Below are 17,803 nucleotides of genomic sequence, written 5' to 3' on the forward strand. Positions count from 1 at the left end.
AAGAGGGTTGTTGCTTTTGCTTGAACAGAAGTCTCTGCATATGCTATTATCATTATTCTGCTGTCAGAAGTAATACATAAATAAATATTGTATGAACCGGCAGGAGAAGTACACTTCCCTTTCTTATGGGCCAAGAAAGGGACTCTTTTTTTTTTTTTTTTTTTTTTGGTGCCTCCTTAAAAGTCAGAACTGAGCTGCTTCCATGGTGTAATGGTTAGCACTCTGGACTTTGAATCCAGTGATCTGAGTTCAAATCTCAGTGGAAGCTCTTGATCTTTCAGTTTTGTCATTACACGCAGCTCTGGAAACAGTTTTTTTCCAATCACTCCTGCCAAGCGCACAGTGAAGAATGGATAACAGCAAATGAAAAAATTCTGAATCCTCCTGTAAACATTAACAAGTATTTAGGACAAGCTCACTAAAGGATGAAGAAAGATTTATGAGATATCATGCTGAATATGGAAAACTGAGAAAGGAATCAGAATTGCAACGGTCTTCATTTGATGCTGTAATGATCACCATGTTGGCTTTCTTCTAAATAAAGACTTAATGGGTACTGAGGAGTATGTATATCTTATCTCAATGTCCCTAAGTACTCTGACTAACATTTGTGTTCCTCTCTTGAATTCTAGACAGTCAAAAGTGCATTTTGACTCTGACATCTCTGAAAGAGTTGGAAACTCAGCCAGGCAAGAGCTATGAAATATTGCCTCCTGCTCCCTTCTGCATTTGGGTGGAAAATAATGCCACTGATTAATCACTCACTGCTTCAATACATTTTCTTCCCTGAGTACTTGTATTTTTTTAAATGATTGCTGCATAGTATAAGACAAAATTCAGTTTTCAGAGATGCACTATTATAACAGCCACAAGATAACAACACATGAAAGCTACTGCAAAACTGCAACATATGGCAGAAATACCTCAATATATGGAAACTGTTTAATGCTTACCTGTCATATATGCAAATTAATTTGGCAAACTAAAGCAAAACACAAAACCATTTTAGGGTACAGCAAGTAAAATCTATAGGAGCAATGTGACTCTGCGGGTTCCGTTGAGAGGAAGATGGCATGGGCTAAGGATATTTAGGAGATAGCACTAGGTCAGAAATAACAACTGCTAGCCACAGTGATAACTTACCTTGCTGAAGAGGTGAAGGACAGTTGCAGGATTAATACTGCTTGTGTTGGATAAGATTGCTTGTACTGGATTGACACAGAGTTGTGTGGCAGATGCTTGCGGGAAGTTCCTCGTTGCAAGAGAATGGATGGGAAGGTCAGATCGGTATGATTTTACAGATAACTAGAAAAGATTTTAGGTGTGAGACTGTTTAGCTTATAAGGGTGGTATAGAAGGAGAAAGTCTGAGGACAATGGCAAGTCAGAGTATGAAGAGATCAGAAGTAAAGGGCACATCTGTAAAATTCTCAAGAAAACATTCCAGTTTCCACAGTTTGTTATTCGTTTAGTCATGCACAACTTTTTCAAAGCTGTTATTTACATTTGCCTTAAGATTACAGTGCACTTCTCCCAAATTGTGCAATGGATTATACAGGATAAACAAGGTAGTAATCGTATAATAAAATCATTTTCTTCACAACATTGATTATTATATCTCAGGTCCACGTCCAAGCTGTGTCATAAGACCTTTGACAGAAGAGGAGAAAACTAAGTGAGTAAAGTAGTTTTATTAAACCGAAGCAAATGCTACCAGGATTTTAAATGGATGACCCAAGAACCAAATTAAAAGTAGAAATGATGGATTCTAAGAAAACACTTGATCGGATAAGTTGCAACACTACAAGGTGTCTGATGTAAAGACATATGTCTCAGAGAGAGAAGAGATGGTAAAACAACACCAACGTAATCGACAGGATTCGAACCTGTGCGGGGAAACCCCAATGGATTTCAAGTCCATCGCCTTAACCACTCGGCCACGATTACAACACCCATTGCTGCCCTGCAGAGAAAGCGTTTTTGTAGCAGAAGCATTTAGTAGCTTTGCATGGAGAATAGCCTCAACATTGAATAATGTTACATGTTTCAGTCATGCGCCGTACATGGGAGGTGTACATTATGATGATTAACACAAGAAGCTTTTCTTACTATTTCCTCACATGGAAATGGATCTGGCACTCATGGAAAACCATATTAATGAGCTGATAAAAGGAAATATAAACATATATAAACGCCATACATAAGATGATCAACCTATGAATGTCCTGGACTTTTGATACCTCGACAATGAGATATGCAGGAAAATCTGTCTGAGGAGCTTTCTTGCCTTTCTTTGCAATATGTCAGCAATTCCATCAGGTCAACTTGCTTCTCTACAAGACTGAAGCACTGAAGAGACTTACAACAGACTTATAGCATCATCTGTTTCTTCTCTGATCTTCCTGTGCCTGTGTAAGAGTGTGCATGCTTGAACAGAAGTCTCTGCATATGCTATTATCATTATTCTGCTGTCAGAAGTAATACATAAATAAATATTGTATGAACCGGCAGGAGAAGTACACTTCCCTTTCTTATGGGCCAAGAAAGGGACTCTTTTTTGGTGCCTCCTTAAAAGTCAGAACTGAGCTGCTTCCATGGTGTAATGGTTAGCACTCTGGACTTTGAATCCAGTGATCTGAGTTCAAATCTCAGTGGAAGCTCTTGATCTTTCAGTTTTGTCATTACACGCAGCTCTGGAAACAGTTTTTTTCCAATCACTCCTGCCAAGCGCACAGTGAAGAATGGATAACAGCAAATGAAAAAATTCTGAATCCTCCTGTAAACATTAACAAGTATTTAGGACAAGCTCACTAAAGGATGAAGAAAGATTTATGAGATATCATGCTGAATATGGAAAACTGAGAAAGGAATCAGAATTGCAACGGTCTTCATTTGATGCTGTAATGATCACCATGTTGGCTTTCTTCTAAATAAAGACTTAATGGGTACTGAGGAGTATGTATATCTTATCTCAATGTCCCTAAGTACTCTGACTAACATTTGTGTTCCTCTCTTGAATTCTAGACAGTCAAAAGTGCATTTTGACTCTGACATCTCTGAAAGAGTTGGAAACTCAGCCAGGCAAGAGCTATGAAATATTGCCTCCTGCTCCCTTCTGCATTTGGGTGGAAAATAATGCCACTGATTAATCACTCACTGCTTCAATACATTTTCTTCCCTGAGTACTTGTATTTTTTTAAATGATTGCTGCATAGTATAAGACAAAATACCATTTTCAGAGATGCACTATTATAACAGCCACAAAATAACAACGCATGAAATCTACTGCAAAACTGCAACATATGGCAGAAATACCTCAATATATGGAAGTTGTTTAATGCTTACCTGTCATATATGCAAATTAATTTGGCAAACTAAAACAAAACACAAAGCCATTTTAGGGTACAGCAAGTAAAATCTATAGGAGCAATGTGTCTCTGCGGGTTCCGTTGAGAGGAAGATGGCATGGGCTAAGGATATTTAGGAGATAGCACTAGGTCAGAAATAACAACTGCTAGCCACAGTGATAACTTACCTTGCTGAAGAGGTGAAGGACAGTTGCAGGATTAATACTGCTTGTGTTGGATAAGATTGCTTGTACTGGATTGACACAGAGTTGTGTGGCAGATGCTTGCGGGAAGTTCCTCCTTGCAAGAGAATGGATGGGAAGGTCACATAGGTATGATTTTACAGATAACTAGAAAAGATTTTAGGTGTGAGACTGTTTAGCTTATAAGGGTGGTATAGAAGGAGAAAGTCTGAGGACAATGGCAAGTCAGAGTATGAAGAGATCAGAAGTAAAGGGCACATCTGTAAAATTCTCAAGAAAACATTCCAGTTTCCACAGTTTGTTATTCGTTTAGTCATGCACAACTTTTTCAAAGCTGTTATTTACATTTGCCTTAAGATTACAGTGCACTTCTCCCAAATTGTGCAATGGATTATACAGGATAAACAAGGTAGTAATCGTATAATAAAATCATTTTCTTCACAACATTGATTATTATATCTCAGGTCCACGTCCAAGCTGTGTCATAAGACCTTTGACAGAAGAGGAGAAAACTAAGTGAGTAAAGTAGTTTTATTAAACCGAAGCAAATGCTACCAGGATTTTAAATGGATGACCCAAGAACCAAATTAAAAGTAGAAATGATGGATTCAAAGAAAACACTTGATCGGATAAGTTGCAACACTACAAGGTGTCTGATGTAAAGACAAACTAAAGCAAAACACAAAACCATTTTAGGGTACAGCAAGTAAAATGTATAGGAGCAATGTGACTCTGCGGGTTCCGTTGAGAGGAAGATGGCATGGGCAAAGGATATTTAGGAGATAGCACTAGGTCAGAAATAACAACTGCTAGCCACAGTGTTAACTTACCTTGCTGAAGAGCTGAAGTACAGTTGCAGGATTAATACTGCTTGTGTTGGATAAGATTGCTGTACTGGATTGACACAGAGTTGTGTGGCAGATGCTTGCGGGAAGTTCCTTGTTGCAAGAGAATGGATGGGAAGGTCACATAGGTATGATTTTACAAATAACTAGAAAAGATTTTAGGTGTGAGACTGTTTAGCTTATAAGGGTTGTATAGAAGGAGAACGTCTGAGGACAATGGCAAATCAGAGTATGAAGAGATCAGAAGTAAAGGGCACATCTGTAAAATTCTCAAGAAAACATTCCAGTTTCCCCAGTGAGTTATTCGTTTAATCATGCACAACTTTTTCAAAGCTGTTATTTACATTTGCCTTAAGATTAGAGTGCACTTTTCCAAAATTGTGCAATGGATTATACAGGATAAACAAGGTAGTAATCGTCTTCTAGAATCATTTTCTTCACAACATTGATTATTATATCTCAGGTCCTCATCCAAGCTGTGTCATAAGACCTTTGACAGAAGAGTAGAAAACTTAGGGCCGGATTCACGAAACCTCCGTGTAAGACTTAACATGTCTTACTTGGACGCTCAGTTTAACGGTATGACGTCAGCGTGCCATGAATATTCATGAGGGCATGCTGACTCATCCGTAACTCTTACATGGACTGAGTAGGCAAGCATGGGGCGTGTCCGACTGTCGAGCAGTCTAAAAGTCCATGCCCCTGCAAGCTTTTAAAAAGCATAATGTCAGCAGACAAGAGTCAGTCCGCTCAAACGTACATGCACCCAACACCACACTCCCTGACACTGTAAACCCCCATCAGAGTTATAAAATGGAAAAAATTATGATTTTTTTTAAATCCATGATATAGCTGCCCGTATTTGCGCTTGTTTGCACAGGTGTGCCCATTGCTTAACCACAGTTAGCAATTGTGACATTGAAGAGCATATAAGAACTACTTATGCAAATTAATCCAAATAGTAATCGCGTAATGGTAGAGCGTATGCACAAAGAGAAGGCATTCACGGTTCGAGTCCCAGTACTCCCCTTCTTATTTATGTTTTTAATTAGTATTTGAAATAATACCAATCAAATATGATTAAAATGTTATTAAAAGCAGTGACATGGCCATTGTATCAGCGAACAAAATATATATTTTTAAAAGACCCAGATATATAATAGCTTCCTGTTAAGCAATGTTTTATACAGCTAAACAGAGCTGCCCATAGTTTAATAGCACTATACCCATTTAAACAGAGGTGCCCATAGTTTACTAGTGCTCTATCCAGTTAAACAGAGTTGCCCATAGTTTAATAGCACTTCATCCAGCTAAACAGAGTTGCTTATAGTGTAATGGCGCTTTACCCAGCGCAATAGCATTGCCCAAAGGTTAAAAGCTCTTTACCCAGCGCAATGTGTTTGCGTGGACATGTGCGCCACACCAAGCAGGGCACCGGGGAGCAATGTAGAGCTAGGTTGCTTAAATGCAGCCACACCACCTAGCCTGTCTAGACAGTATTAAAGTAAAGAGTGACAAGGTTCAAACCCAGGACCCTGCATATCTTAATCAAACCACAGAACCACTAAGCCATGCCAGCGTAGGAGAAGTAGCCACTATTAGCATACATATACATAGAAATGGTAGATTAACCATTACTAAGCAGGTCTGCAGTCAGCTTAGAATTCTCAAAAATGGCCAATCACAAAAAAGTGCGGGAAATGTGGCATATTTAAGCTCCATAGGCAGGAATACTCATCATAACTGATTGTGGTACCCACTTGCAGTCAGGATGGCAGGCGTCAGAGAGGGTAATCGCTTTAGAGCGCAAAGGTGGGGCATTGAGGAGTCTAAATATATAGTTTGGCTCCTAGTCCACCAACATGAAGGCTGACTCATGCAGGGCCAGGTTCAATGGGGAGCATACAAGGCAGAGGCTTGGAACCAGTTGGCACATGATCTTATCAGTGCCACAGGCATTCCCAGGATTGGTGAGCAGGTCTGTCACCACCATGCAGACCTGAAGCGTCAAAAGGAGGACCAACTGAACCGATGGATCCAGGAGGCCCGTCATATGCCCAATGCCCCACTACTGAGTAAGTATCCATGCAATTAAGTATGTAAGAAATGCTATCCTATTCTATAGTATGGATAGGTATGTTCCAATATCCCTTCATTTATATTACAGCTGCAGGTGTTTGTTCTGCAAATCGGCAAGCCTATACTGATAGGCTGTTAAGGCTGCGCCACCAGGCAGGTTAGTAATTATTCAGCTGATATTATTATAGAATATAAGTGAGACAGCCTGTAAAAGAGTTCAGTGTTGTAACCCAGTAATAAAGGTCAAATAAGCCTGGAATAAAGCTTCCGTTAGTATTCTAAGATCAGATAAGTGATGCAGCCTGAAAAAGAGTATTATAATCCATTAATAAAGAGTAAACAAGTCTCAAATAGAGTTTCCACCTGCATTATAATATCAGATAACTGCTTCAGCCTGAAAATGAGTGTTCTAATCCATCAATAAAGGACAGACAAGTCTTGAATACATCCTTGTATATACTGTCATATGAAATAAGTGAGTCATCTGGAAAGGATTGTTGTAACCCAGTATTAAATGTTAATAAAGCCTGTAAATAAGTACCATCCTGAAATGTAAATATAAAATAAGTGAGAGAGTGTGAGACAGAGTTTGAAGCTACCAATAAAGGTGTAAGAAGTCTGGAATAAAGGTAAACTGCATGCACTACATAATGAAATGAATGAGACAGCCACAACCAAAGAGTGAAATGTTTTTAATAAAGTACAATACCTGGACTGTGTCTGTCCCACATTTTGGATATGTTGTTCTACCCTTGCATTATGGAGATAGTATACTTGTATGAAATGCTGAACATCCACAGTTGTCTAGGCCCATATAAACTGGCTGATGGGAATGCCAGTATCTCAGAAGAATGTTTATATTCCTCATCTGTTTCATATATAGTATGTACATGTTAATCTGGTACATGAGCAGCTTGTGCTTGTGATCCCACAAATGTCAGTGTGCTACTAGAACTGTACATAACTGTTCAAATGTAGCAGGATGAATACAAACGGAATGTATATTAATGTAGCAGTAACATCTCCATCACCAACATTTCTAAGGTTACATACAGGGAACTGTACTAATACATGTAGTGGATATATATCTGCATCTAGTAGGAATGTAAAGTATACGTATAGGTATTTTAAGTTGTTAATGTAATATTTTACCACCCTATGTTATGTTCACAAATGATGCCATTCCACACCAAACTGGGTATGTGTATTCACAATTAATTCCTATGGACATTTGTCCTGTTGGTTTATACATATCTGCATGTACGTTGATGCATGTGCCCTGTTCACATATCCAAACCTGATGGCCTGTTGCCACCAATCAACCCTGCATGCTGTTGGAATGTCCACTGTTGTTCTAAATATGCATGTGTTATGCTTGCTGTTCAACGTTTGGAATTCATGTGTGTTTGGTTAATGGGAATACTAATGCATGCTGTTACAACTAATTTGGAATGGTGTTGTTTGTTACTAACCCAAAATGCCATTAAATACTGCTAAACATAGGACAACTGGGAAGGCGGGTCCCAGCGGACCCACCTCTCCCACCTCAGCTGGCGATTGCACCTGGCACCAGTGCCCAGCCTGGGACCTCCTCCTCCGGTGGCCCTGTGTCACCATCGGCTGGAAGCATTGCAGGGGATGGGGTTCATCCCCCCCTCTGCAAGCGTGGCTGGAGGAGAGCCTCCACTCACCCTCCAAAGGGTCCGGTCTGTGGTGCATAGTGAAATCAGGCGTTCCGTGACTGATCCCCTATGCCAGCTTGAGGCGAGAGTGGCACAACTTACAGGTGTGCCTGCTCCTCCTATCCAGCCCCCAGCACAGCCTCGGTCTGGGCTGTGAAGGCACAGTGGTACCTGCTCATGGGTGAGGATCTCAGTTCCACTGTTGCCATCTGTGGGCTCATGGGCTTGCGATATCCAAATATCCGTCCCCGTCAATTGTGTGTACCCACCAAATGTGTCATACTCCACCCCTGTATGCATCTTGTTTGTCTGTCTGTTAACCTCCCCAACCCACCTCCCTCAATATTCCTACTTCCTTTACCTCACATTCCACTCTTACCTGAAAAAAAAAATAAAAAAGGGCAATCTGTACCAGCAAAAAAATTACGCCCCATACATAGCTGCCCATTTTGCACACATGTCTGCTGGACATGTAAACTGATAATTACAATTGGCTGTACAACATACTTTGTTGTCCTCACTCATCTCTCAGGGGTGGAAGGTTTCAAATCTCACTCTAGATTTCTAACATATGCACAGCTGTTGCTGGTAAAGAATTTGGAAGCTATGGGCCTTCCCTACATCCTTCCTGCACATTCTGAGCTTGTTTTCCTACTGTCCTACCCTTTTTGTGCCCCCTTTTTCACCACTTTCCTATTTCCCCATTTTCTTTTCTTTAAAAGAAATTAGCGCGTGTGTTAGCGGGAGTAAGCACTTTTAAGCAGTAGTCAGCAGGTGTGCGCTTGTGTCTGCTTAGCTAAGCGTAGATAAGTGTAGCTAAGCATCGCCAAACCCATTTACAACTGCTTAAAAGTGCCTTGGACACTCTGTATGACAAGGCCTGTAGTCTGCTCATCAGCAAAATAAAATACCCCTGTCAGTCTCGAACCCCGGACCACTAGACTTCATGAATTACCACTGAGCCACAGCAGATATACAACAACTTGGTGCTGTAATAAATATATCATGCATTACTATGAGGGAATGTAAAGGGAAAATAGGAATGCCATAACACAAATCTTGTACTGTGGGCCTTAACCAGCGGGTGTTGTTGAATTGCATGACATGACTGTGAAAAGAGAATCAGCCTTGCTAGTAGGGAATAAGGTTACAGTAGCAGCTTACAAACCCCACACAGTATCAGAGCAGGATACACACTGGCATATTAGCATAGGTCACAGGCTAGACCTCCTAACAGTGACTGCTCTACAGTGTTGACCCTGATTAGTAAACAAATGTTAGCTGTACCCCTCTGACTCCCTGTGAAATGTACTAACAGTAGGCAGAAAGATGTTGAATCTCACTTCATAATAAATGTCAATAAGTGAGAGTAGACACCGCTTTCACGTCAGAAAAGGTGTAGTAATAGAAATGCTCTGAATCACCCAAAGTCTGAACTGAAAAATGTCAGAACTATATCACAGGTGTATCCCAGTTATATGTACCTTTCCCTGAGGCCATTCAAATATACACGTGAGAGTATCTGAGGCCTGGAAGAGTCAGAAACACACAGGCATATCAGCTTGTCTGCTGTTACATACTCTGCAAATAGCTGTAGAATGAATTCCACAAGCATGCCCTTATGTAGAAGTACAACACAGAAATAGTGGGCGGCGCAGTGGTGCAGCCTGGGCTGTGCAGTGGTGCAGCGGTTAACATTGTCGCCTCACAGCAAGAGGTTTACCGGTTCGATTCTCTGCTGGGGTGCCTTCTGTGTGAAGTTTGCATGTTCTCCCTGTGTTTGCGTGGGTTTCCTCCTGGTACTCCGGTTTCCTCCCACATTCCAAAGACATGCATCTGGAGCATTTCTCCCCAGGCCTCCGCTGAAAACAGGCTCTGTGGAACCTAGTCGGACATTCCCGGTCAACAAATGATAAATAAATAAAAAAAATAAAAATAAATAAAAATAGCAAAAGATGTAGCCATGTACTGCTAGCAACCACCTGTGACAATGCCATTGTTCAGGTGCTGAAAAGACTGCTGTGGTGCACAGTCAAAGAATACTAGGCTGACCTCTGCCTACCATCTGGAAACGTCCACAGGTGGGAGCTACTCAGATGGACTACAAGCCTTCATAGACTTACAGGTACACAGCAACTCTGCATGTTCAGCAAGATAAACATCACACGATAATAAATAATGCACACTGCAGTTCTGCACCCCTACCCAAAGGTACTATATACCCATGTAGTCAGGCACAACCAAGGGTGTAGGTAGGCATGCACAGTACAGAAATATGTCCAGTTGTCCTGAGCAGACTGTGCTAATGCCAACACAAACCACAAACTGTTCAGATGTGAGTAACGTACTAATGACAGTATAGCTGTTCACAAACAGTGCATGTGCCTGATATTCATAATTGGTAGGACAACATACTTAGATGTCCTCACCACTCTCTCAGGGGTGGAAGGTTTCAAATATCCCACCTAATTTATTGCATATGCACAGCTGTTGCTGGTAAAGAAATGGGCAGCTATGGACCTTCTCCACACCCATCGTGTGCATCCCAAGCTATTTTCCCTACTGTCTTCCCCTCTTTGAGCACCCTTTATCACCACATTCCTATCTCCCCATTTACTTTTCTGTCAAAGACATGAGCGCGGGGGTTAGCGGGAGTGAGCACTTGTAAACAGTAGTAAGCGGGTTTGCACTGGTGTGCGCATGTGTGCGCCTAGCTTAACATTGCTAAGATATGATAAGCTCCGCCAAGCTTAGCTTACTATTGCTAGCATAAAATGAGCTAAGCTAAGCTTAGCTTAGCATTGCTAAAATACACTAAGCTAAGCTAAGCGTTGCTTAGCATTGCTAAGCATTGCGCAAACCGCACCAACTCGCTTACAACTGCTTCAAAGTGCCTTTGTCACTCTGTGTGACAAGGCCCTTGTATTGCTCAGCAGCAAAATAAAATACCCTTGTCAGTCTCAAACCCCACACTTTGGATTCACCAGTCTGCATGATGTACCACTAAGCTACAGCACATATACAATTACTTGGTGCTGAAAGAAATATGACATGCATTACAAGGACTGAAAGTAAAGGGAAAATAGGAAAGCCATAGGAATACATTGCAATAACTACTGTTGTATGCCAGTTAATTTCCTAATTCCAAAAGAAAGTACATACTCCCATGTGTCCAGTGTTAGCATTAGGAGGTGTGAGTAAACTTACACACTGAGAAGAGTGTACTTGAAGAAGCAACAGTCAGGTTTTAGTGCAACATGCATTTCACTGGCTACAACCCAGCTTCAGATATGAGACATATACCAAGATATATATAGAGATATATAGATATATACAGATATATATGGATATCTATGGATATATATATATATATATATATATATATATATATATATATATATATATATATATATATATATATATATATATATATATATATATAGATATATATATATAGAGTGATATATAAATGTATATGTATATAAATATTATATAAATATTCATATATATATATATATATATATATATATATATATATATATATATATAGTGAGAGAGGGAGCCACAGGGTCAGACGTATTGCAATGGGTGCCTGGTGACCAAGGCATGGACTGAACACCAGTGTTGATACTGCAATGCCATTCCCCATTCCAAAACACTTTACCCACTAACTACCAGATAGGTGGTTGCCTGACTAACACTGAAGGTGTCAGAAGGGAACATGGGACACAGGTGGACAGTAGCCTCCCCTCTGATATTCACAGTGCCACACTAGTCTTGTAATCTGTCTAGTGGTATGTGTAATCACAAACGATGTGTCATGTACGGAAATATAGGTCAGTGTTCCCCTGTACTCATCACAATGCCCTATGGGGTATGTACCTCACATGACAACTACAGCAAGTGGAAAGTCCACAGACATATCTCACAAAGGGTAATACTGCCCTGATACACATACCCATTGCAGACTGACTCACATAACCACAGCTACAGTACGTTGTATACCGGCCATCCAGAGGATACTTCTGCCAAACATACAGAGGCATGCCACACCCATAGCAGTCAGACAACCACCATGTCAACACCTCACAATCCCACCGGGCTAAATGGCCTAGGTCCCTAGTGCATGCAACATCACTAAACAGCACATGCTGGAGGGATAGGTTCCTATTGGCAAATATGCCATACTCTGGAGTAAACCACCCAGCATGAACAAACAAGGCTCCTCAGTAGCAGATGTCAGACATACCCCTGATGATTGTCTGGGGGATAGGTAACATGCCCTGGGAATCACCTCTGTGTATCCGGTTGACAGAAGGAAGTGAAATCTAATTACATGTGTGTCACAGGCCAGGGTAACATATGGCTAGGCTGCTGTAGGCCCCAGGGACAATAGCGTATTACCTACTTATGACACAATGCACACAGACATGTACACAGTGCAATACCAGCTATGTGAGGTGGAATGAGTGTGACAGTGAATGTGTGCAAGGTCTGTAATGGTGTGATAGCTAGGAGTGAGGTTGTTTCCGTCATGGTCATTTGTGTCCTATGTGTGAGGCCAGAGAAAGATGTGTCAGTTATTGGGATGCAGACATAGTAGGATGGTATATGTTGTGACATAGGTCCTTGTGTAAGACTGTGGTGTCCCATCATAGGCTGACGCAATACATGTGTGCTCAGTAAGTGGTACTGCTGGTGACTCCATCTGACATTAGAACTGTTGTACCACCTGAATCTGTAGGCGTAAACAGCACAGTATGGTGTATGTTCACATTCCCTGGTAACACTGTCTTGTGTGTTTCCTGCAGTCTGCACAGATTACATTCCTCAGGCATAGGTATCTGTAGGTAGGGGCACACAGTACTGTAAGGTACATAGCAAATGCTCATCTGTGTTAGCATACATTTGTGTATGGTATGAATGTCTGATGTGTGTGTAATGATGCCTGTACCATGTCTGCAATCACATGTGTGATGCAGGGTTTGCGTGTGTACCTAGCAACATGTATACTCTGTTACAGCAGTATGCCAGCTATATTAACAACTGTGCACATATGTTAGGTAGGGGTATGGCATCAATGACTATGGTGGGTTACTGGTTATACTGTAACTGTACTTCACATTCATTGCAATGGATGACATATCTGCATGCATCAGCTTGATATGTACCCCTCTGGCCAGGCTGTGCATTGGATCCCAAACAGTGAGCCGAGTACTGGTGTATACTGGTGTGTCATATGGAGTGTGGCAGGTGCTGTCAGCCAGTTGTGGGCTGAGCACTGATATGTGGTATTGAATGTGTGTATCCTCTAACAGATGAATAGATGCTATATATGGTAGTTAACTGATATCTGTACTGTATAATGTTAAGCGTGCCACATGACTTGCTCACACATAACGTTTACTTATCTTCCAGGCTTATGGCTCTTCACAGAAACCCCTGCTACACAGCTGCAGAGGAACAGGAAATCCACCACAGCCTGGTACAGCACTATACCCTGCTGTTTTCAAGGGCCAGCCAGCACCAGCAGGAATGTACTGCATTGTGGCAAGAACTTGTTCATCGGGTAAATGACATAGGCATGCATAACCGGACATATGAGCAGGTACGCCATCACTGCAGTGATTTAATCAGACATGTCCGGCGGCGTGCATCTGATATCCAAAGACAACAGCTTGCCACAGGTGGTGGGGTGGCCATACATCCCCCCTCACCAGAGTGGAGGAACTGCTGCTACGTGTGGTGGCCCCTGGCCTACAGCAACAACAACATCAGACATGTGTCGTCATGGAGGCCGAAGCCACCCAGCATAGTGACATGGAGCGTGCAGGTAACATGCCCTAGCTGTAGACTACTGTTACCTGTATTGTTAGATTATGCATGTGTGAGATGTGTACTGTGTTTAGCAGTTGTGCTGCCTATTGTGTGCAATACTGATAATTTGAATAGTATCTGTACACCTATGCCTGTTGTTCTACTGTAGTTTAGCACACTAACAGTAGCAATGCCACAGGTGTGGCCACTGACAAACTGTGTCATATTCTTGCAGGTCCCTCTGGTGTGACAGCAGGGCAGACATTACATGCTGGTGAGTGTGTTAGCACTTTAAACTTGGTATTGAACTGTGCATGTCATAGGTGAGGTGTAGGCCATGTACACATAACACACCTACGCATAATGCATGCTGTGCATGCTTGCTGTGAGACGTGAAACATCTCAGTAATGTCAGTAGCTGCCTCATTCACATGCAATGCAGAGAGCATCAGACACAAATGTGGCAACACTGTACTGCACATTGGATAGGCATAGCTGACACACATGTACACAACATAACACGTTTGTCATGCGCAGTACACCTCAACATGCTACACATAGTGTAACCAGACACACGCTGGCAGGTCACACTTCAGTATCCCACATGTCATCCACACACCACACATACCATGCCTGAGGGGTAGGGGCCTAGCATGGGGCTGTGCAACACTCCTCAACACATAACACAGTCATGTTAGGCAATGCTCCCTATTGGACACCTCACATACCCTTGTGCAACTTGGCTGTGTAATTGTGAACTTAGCCACGGCACTGCGGTTCAGGTACAGCTTGCTAGGCGGTGGTCTAGCACACTTTAGTGGCCTTGAGTGACCACATGATGCATGATGATGATGGCTAATGGTACTACACCCCATACTGTTACAACGGCCATGTCCAGGATTGGTATCCCATCATGTATACATGCACCAACCATCCCGTGTGTGTACATAGCATGCATGTGCTACACCTGTGCCACAATTATCTGCTACAGACACAGACACTGCAATCAGACATGGAAATCCATGTGACACACATATAACACACGCAGCCATGGTATGTATACCTGTGTGTGATGGTGCACAGGACATTGCAGAGCTTATAATACTTGCACAGAAATGTTGTGTCCTTGTACACATTGTGTTCCAGGGTGTAGGCAATCACTGAACATGTACACACATGCACCACAGCCATGTACACTGTCATCAACTATGGCTGTCTACACTCACACTGCATGGACTTGAACAACACTTATTCTGCATGCTGACACATGTGCATGACTGTTTGCCTTGTGATACTGTCACCCACCTTCAACCAGTATTGAATATGATTTGGATGTCTGTTGTGTGTGTGTATCTGCTGTAGTGAGGAGTGTGCATGTGTTCCTGTGTTCCTGTGAGCATGTGTTCCTGTGTGCCTGTGTGCATGTGTGCATGTGTGCATGTGTACATGTGTTCATGTGTTCATGTGTTCATGTGCGCATGTGTGCATGTGTGCATGTGCAGACCGTAACGTTTGTTTCCTGTCTTCCTCTCACAGGTGTTGAGGTAGGGCTTGGCAAAAGCAGCAGGCAACCTGAAGCCACTGCCACGGATAGTGGTGATGGTGAAACATGTATTTTGGCACAGGGAGATTTGACAGGGTCTGTCATTGGTCCACCAATCGACAGTACACAACGTTCAACCCCATCCATGCGCACACTCATACTGCCATTACATCCCTCACCACCAATGGCCATAGGGGAGGGATAGCATATAGTTGGCATTGACCAAGAGAGTGTGGTGCCCATGGCACGTGCATCCCCTCACAGCAGCCATAGCCGTAGACCCGCAATGGTACCACATAGGCAGAGGTCCAGAGGTTCTCGGGGGAGCACCACTTGATGTATTGCCCCTGGCAGGTGTGCCCTCACAGTCTTATGATGACCACTATGTTCCAGGTTGTAATTCAGGCTCAGGCACGTATGGAACGGTACACCAGGCAGGGACTTAGGGTGCAGAGGGCACATAACACCTCTATCAATGACAGCATCCGTGACCTTGCTAGTGCCATCTGGACATATGCCAAGGTCATTGATAGACATTGTGGGGAGACAATAGATGCCCTCCACAACATGTCTTCCTCAAGCCAGGACCGTGCGGGACGGTTGCGACGTTGACCTGGACGCATGCCAGCAACAGCAACAGCTGGCAGTGGTCGCGGATGGCCCACAGCTCACAGCTGCTCCCGTAGTGGCAGTACCAGCCCCAGCAATGCTAGGGCTGGCCTGTCCATTGTCCTTCCCAGTAAACCACGTGCATGTGGCTCTGGCCAGTCCCAGCAGGGACATGATGGGTCCAGTCATCATACCTCTGCCTCTGATGACAGTACCCAGTCAGGGTTGGTACCTGATATCGTACGTAGCACCCCTGCCAGGCACAGGTACTGTGTTCATGGCTGGAGACAGTGAACAAACAACTAGGGCTCACACATACACACACACATTACATCAACATTGGCCCATGCTGTACTGTTGTCCCACACACACACACACACACACACACACACACACACACACACACACACACACACACACACACACACACAGACATGTCAATTGGATGGGTCAATGTCAGGCTCTGGCAAACAACAAAACGCCTTGTGCATATGATGATACCTGTGCCGCCTCCTGTCATCTGCATTATCAATGGAGGGACAGGCTAACATGGTGCTGATGCACAGGGTGACACTATAGCAGTGTAGCAATAATAGCGAGTTGTCAACAAGGAAGTCTAACTACATCCTTGTAGGTATATCTGAGCAGACATTATGCATCAAAGCTCTGTTTGTCAATGTAGCATTGTTTACACCACTGTTAGGTCTGAGTATGTATTATCCACCCATGTGCCACTTGGCTGATGTGTGATGTGTTGCCAGCATGTGTTAGCGAGTGGACAGTACGTGTGTGATGTGTGCAGTACAGATTAGCAAGTGTACATCTGTGAACATGGTGGGTGCACACTGTCTGGATGTACATGCATAGTGGACACATGGGACATGTGGCATACCCTGTCGTACACATTATTAACATCCCATTGCATCTTTCAATGGCCAGTATGCATTCTACTACAGTTATGTACTAACATGGGTAGACGTGTGTATGACATGGGTTGACACTATGCTGCGGGTGATACCGTTAATATCAGTCAATGATTTGCAGTCTGGTAGTATACACAACCTCAACAGCATGACTATAAGCAATCACTGGATGATGTCCTGACAAATGACACACAGTAGTAGGGAACCCAGTATCAATTGAATCCTTCCGGTGCTACATTATAACACTAACCAGTGGTGATGACCGCCACCCATTACTGTGACCACACCTGTGTGTCATATAGCCCCCTTAGGTACATGCAGACACACTAGGGATGTGTCCATCCAAATCTGGGAATGCATGGAATGGCCTACAATGCATTCCCTGGATGGGACGCATATCCTACACAAGGGTATCATACAGACAGATACCTGTTGTGTGATACTTGCTGTATAGCAGTAAGCTGACTATGGCATAGTCATCCTCATGTACTATACATACTATCCCATTAGTACCACACTGGTGGTAGCCCACAACATGTATGTCGGGTACCATTGTGTACATACAGACCCATGTTATGTCATGTGTCCCTTCGTATCCACATATCCATAGGTATTATGGAGTCCCAAGGTGTATCACAGACATTAGAGGCCTGAATGCATATCCACAAGGCAGTCGTACACATATAAAAACTGTCCATTCTTGGCAGACTTTGTTGTGTATGACCATGTCTGACATATACCACACTTGAACGGCTC

At 42.8% G+C, this 17,803-nt stretch overlaps 3 non-coding genes across 3 annotated transcripts; 2 read left to right on the forward strand and 1 right to left on the reverse strand.

The window, feature by feature from the left end:
* Positions 1 to 196: 196 nt before the first annotated feature.
* Positions 197 to 268, forward strand: TRNAQ-UUG. The gene has a single exon. It is a non-coding gene; the product is annotated as a tRNA-Gln (tRNA).
* A 1,596-nt stretch (positions 269 to 1,864) lies between these two features.
* Positions 1,865 to 1,946, reverse strand: TRNAS-UGA. Its single transcript has one exon. It is a non-coding gene; the product is annotated as a tRNA-Ser (tRNA).
* Positions 1,947 to 2,587: 641 nt separating this feature from the next.
* On the forward strand, positions 2,588 to 2,659 carry TRNAQ-UUG. The gene has a single exon. It is a non-coding gene; the product is annotated as a tRNA-Gln (tRNA).
* The last annotated feature ends 15,144 nt before the right edge of the window (positions 2,660 to 17,803 follow it).

This window comes from Protopterus annectens, chromosome 2.part2, assembly GCF_019279795.1.
Source record: "Protopterus annectens isolate FY-2018-M chromosome 2.part2, PAN1.0, whole genome shotgun sequence".
Lineage (NCBI taxonomy): Eukaryota > Metazoa > Chordata > Ceratodontiformes > Protopteridae > Protopterus > Protopterus annectens.